The sequence below is a fragment of the Pteropus alecto genome, unplaced genomic scaffold (assembly GCF_000325575.1).
Source record: "Pteropus alecto unplaced genomic scaffold, ASM32557v1 scaffold20, whole genome shotgun sequence".
NCBI classification, from domain to species: Eukaryota; Metazoa; Chordata; class Mammalia; order Chiroptera; family Pteropodidae; genus Pteropus; species Pteropus alecto.
In genome coordinates this window covers 13078926-13084211 of record NW_006436298.1, presented here as the reverse complement: position 1 = coordinate 13084211, position 5286 = coordinate 13078926, and positions in this window count along the sequence as shown.

Genomic DNA, 5286 nt, shown 5'->3' with positions numbered 1-5286 from the left:
TTTTTACTGCAAGAGAATGGCAGTGAAGGATATAAGGACTTTGATTTGTGCCAGTGGTCTTCAACTGGAGGCAATTTTGCCCCCAGGGGACATTTAGCACTATCTGGATTCATTTTTGGTTGTCACAACTTGGTAGGGCACATGATTGCTACTGGTATCTAATGAGTACAAGCTGAGGATGCTGCTGAACATTATAACAATGCACAGGACAGCCCCCACAAAAAGCATTATCCAGCCAGTATTCCACTATATGGATATATCACATTTTGTTTAGCTATTCATCAAGCGGTGGACACTTGGGCTGTTTCTACTTTTTGGCTATTATGAATAATGCTGCTATGACCATTTATGTATAAGTTTCTGTTTAAATATATGTCTTTAGTTATCTTGTGTATATACCTGGAAGTGAAATCGCTGGGTTGTATGGTAACCCTGTGCTTAATTTTTTAAGGAACTGCCAACTCTTTTCCAAAGTGGCTACACCATTTACACTTCCACCGGCAGTGGATGTGTTCTAATGTCTCCACATAGTTAACAATACTTGTTATTATTGTCTGTCTTTTATATTATAACCATCTTAGTGGATTTAAAGTGGAATCTTGTGGTCTGCAATGATTTACTTGAGAACCATCAAAACAAATGTAAAAACAATGAAAAAGGTAAATAAATTTTTAGTGTTATTATGAAAATAATTTTGACCTTGTGACTCCTGAAAATGTCTGTGGACCACATTTTGAAAATGACTGGAGCAGCAGGGTGGAATACCTAACAAGAATTGATAGTAGAGAGATTTATTGGGAATTTACTATATGCCAAGCATCTTGCCAAGCACTTTACGTAAATTATCTCTTATAATCTGATTAACAGTCCTCTAAGATTGCTTTTGTTATCCTCACAGTACAGGTTAGAAAACTGAGTCTCAGTAAAGTCAAGCAATTTGCTCAATGTCCCACAAATAATTCCAAAGACAAGCTTTGGTTCTAGATAGCTTGAGACCAGCATTCTATGTCTCCTCCCCTAGCATAGTGTAGGCCCTCCCTCACTCAACTCCCAGCTTTAGGGCAGAGTCAGGGAAGAAGGGCAGCAGTAAGGGACTTGGTAATTTCCCTTACAAAAACTACTTGATAATGTAGTTTTTGTGATTATTAATTTTATATTTGGCGTATGATTGGTGTCTTGAGCTCTTCGGTAATGTGGAGTCATTTACAACTTCTAGGTTCCTTCATTCTTGCTTTATTAACTTACATCCCCATTCTCCTCTCCCTAACACTTTGCTATATCTGATGAAAATTTTACTTTCTGAAAAGGAGATGGGGGCAAGGAGACAGGTCATTTAAAGAGAAACTGACAGTCACTAGTCTACATGGCCCTCTTGGCACAGAAGAGAGATTCTTCAGAATCAACCACTGAAGAAACTGATTTACAATCAGATGCTGGAGCTCTACTCTTTTTGTTCGTAAGTGTACTTTATATATTCAAGAATCCATCTCCAAGGTTTCACTACTTTTGATTGAGCTTTGATATATATTAAAAATAAAGATGCAACCTCTCCCTAAAACAAATAAAGTAAAATAAAGATGCTCTAGAGAAACGAACATTAAGCTGAAATCTGCAATATATACTGCTGTGCAGGACCGCAGTAGTTTATTTTGGATGTGGTAATGTGTAGAATAGAACAGAGAGAGTGGATAAAAACAATGACTACTATTGTATTTTGTACCTATTATATGCCGTCTCATCTGGTGCATCCTGTGCATCTTGGAGGTGCAGAGGTAAACAAGATTGACCCAGTCCCTACCCTGCCTTACAGTTCAGAAAGAATAACCTTTACAAATTTAGAAAACAAAAATTTAATGGTGATAACTGAAAAAAGGAAAATACATGTTTCTATAAGAGCAAATAAATAGGGGATCTAACCTATTATAGAGGGTGTGATGGCTATGGATATATGCTGCTTGGATCTCCTGCGGGGATGAGGGGGCACAGTTGACTGACAACCGCAGCTGCTACCTCTCCCGATCTTTTATCACGTTTGGAGCTTAGGCCATACTTCTGAACTGCAATGGGCCCATGACTAAGCACAGCAGGACATAGGACTCGTCTAATGGACAAATCTGACTTGGGAGCTCACCATTGGTCTAGCCAAAACTCTTCTTAGAACAGTACTTTAGTCTTTTCCTATCAAATTTTCCTTTCTTCCTCCAGACTTCCACTGGAGCATGATGCTTTTCCTAGTTATTCTTGCTTCCTCCCCTTTATCTTCCACAGGAATCTCCTCTAATAAACCTCTTTCACGTCTAATCCTATCTTAGCATTCACTTCCTAGAGGACCTGAGCTAACATAGACGCCTTCCCTGAGAAAGTATCACTTAAGCTGAGACCTAATGGAGTAGAGTTAGATGAAAATTTGAAGGAAGAAGAACAGTCCTGAGGAGCTTGGCGCAGTGCCTGGCACATGGTTAGTTCTCAATAAATATTGCTTGACTTGATGAAATGCAAAGTGCTTTATGCATGGCATGCAATTTTTCTTCATAAACAATCTTACAAATGGAGTCCTATTATCCCTACTTTACAAATGACAAAACAGGATCAGTTTGTATCCTAGCTGTGCTTTTCCAAACTTGTCCAAGCTCGAGCAGTAGTTGAAAAGCACAGGTAGGATACAAACTGAGATTTGTTTGTTTCCAAGCCTGTTATTTTTAACTGTTTAACTACCAAGTTATATTGGCTCCCTTCAGAGGAATTGAAAACAGGCTTTGAAAATAAAATGCCTATAATATATATATTTTTAAATTCATAATCTAAAGGCTACTGCCGCTTCTAAAAACAGGGCATAGACATCCTGAACTACCCACGTGATAAGTATGAAAGTCATGAGGTAACTGGATAGGATTTCATTAATGATGTCTATGCTGTAAGCAGGGTTCTATAGTTAGAGAAACAGAAGGTTGAAATAAATTCTAGGAAGCTATTCTTTAAGTAATACCATATGGAGATACACAGATGTCTTTCTGATTAGAAAGAAGTGACTGAAGCCAGAGGTATAGGATAGAGTTAGATGATTATTATAGTATTAGAACTCTTCAAACTTACCAACTTATCATCCAGTGTGATCCTTTTCATGTCGTGAGTACACTTTCAAAGGTCATATTTCTGTATGCAATTTGAGAATATATACTGCCTATTGAGTTGAACAATGTTCTTGAGAATTCAAAATACACTACTTCATAATTCTATCTCTAATGAATTTGTTGTAGAACAATCTCAGCAAATGATCATAGAGTATTAGAACTAAAATGAAGTTCAGCAATTATCCCTGCTCCTCATTTCACATTGTAAGAAAATAATAGATGTATTAAAGATTGAAAAGGAAATAAATTAGTATGTACTAAGTCATTTGAAGTAGATGAGGATGTAATTTGAACTTAGATATGGCCTGAGAATAGATAGCACAATCAAAGGAGGCAATTGCAAATTCTACACAAATACACTGTGAATGTAGTTCTCTATTCATTGACCTGGATGGCGCCCTTAAAAATTTCAAGTTGAAATTACTGCCCTTGATTCCCATGCCTTCAGAAATTACTATAATAAAATACAAATGTGAATAGCAGTTTAGTCAGAATGATAAAATGACCGATTTGGTTGGGAGGGGGATAATGGAATTTGTTGCTTTCCATGATTATAAAAGTAATGAAAGCTTATTGGAGAAATTTTGGAAACTACAGAAATGTGTTAAGAAGAAAATAAATTAAAATTTATAGGGTACAATATAACTAAAGTTGCCTTTCAAAAGGTTAATTTTATAGAGACAAAAATAATGAAAATACTTGCTAATTAGTATTTTGATTTTTGTCATCGCAAATGTTTAACAAATATGATACAATATGGCCTAGATTAATATCACAGCTTGGCTTTTATTACTTTGAAAACTAAAGATGGACAATGTGAGATAATATTCTAAGAGATTCAAAATAAAAGGTAAATTTGGTGAATAGAAGAGTAATGTACAAGATAATGAGAATCTAAAAAATCTTTCTTAGTGGTCTGTTCCAAATAACTGGATAGAATAACTCCAATTAAATGAGTCAATTAGACAAAAACAAACAAACAAAAAACCTATTTTTTTCGTTGACCCAGTAGTCACTTTTCAAATGATTTCGTTGACCCAGTAGTCACTTTTCAAATGATTTTTCTAAGCTGAGTTCTGAAATTATATGACTTTGTAGACTTTTCAAAGTTATGTAAAGATTAACAAATTCTAGAGAAATGTAAAAGAATAAAATCAAAATCACGTCCACTTCTTTACAGAGTTCATCAGTAAGGCTTTGTTTCACATTTACTCTCCTTGTTTCTTTTCTTCCTAGGAAGGTTTTTACTTACTAATGCATTTGTTCATTCATTTAAGCAGTCATTCAGTCAATCAACAAATGTTTATTAACCACCCATTATTTGCCAGATTCTTTTCTAGGCAAATTGCCATAGCAAGAATGTCACTATTTAGGAGGTGGAGGGCAGTAGGAATGAAAACCCGAATAGAAGAGGTAGCTAGCAGTATGTGAACAAGAGGTAGCAAGCAGTATGTGAACAAGAGGTAGCAAGCAGTATGTGAACAAGATTAAATCTCAAAAGAGCTAGAAAAGTGTTATCAAGAAATAGAGGTTCAGTCTACGACCATACCACCCTGAACACGCCAGATCACTTCAAACCTCAGAAGCTAAGCAGGATCAGGCCTGGTTAGTAGTACTTGAATGGGAGACCACCTAGAAATACCGGGTGCTATAGGCTTAAAAAATAAAATAAAATAAATAAAAATAAATAATAATAAAGAAATACATGTTAATTCAAAAGAATCTTTCCTCAAAGGGAAAAGTGAAAAAAAAGGCTAGAATGAAAAGTGAACTGATTGTACAGAAAAGTAATTCTGGTAAGTATCAGAAGGTAATGCTTCAGTTTCTGAATTTTTCTATTTGTATTCTGGCTAGGTTTATAACACACTCCCTTCTCTCACAATTTCTTCTTAGTAAATTCCACTCAGAGAATAATTTTTCAGGGTAATGTTAACCAGATGGCTTTTTCTAATCTTCCCCAGGAAAAAAAAAAAATGCAAAGTAGGATTTGAAAGTAACACTGCCACCCACAAGTAAGTACTTTGGAGGAAAAAAAAAAAAAGACTGAAAATTCAGTCATCTGGGGAGATGTCCAAGCTGCCAGAAATCTAAGAATAAGGCTTTGGAGTGGGGCTTCTGTTACAGAAAAAATAAAAATGTGATTAAAATAAGAAAA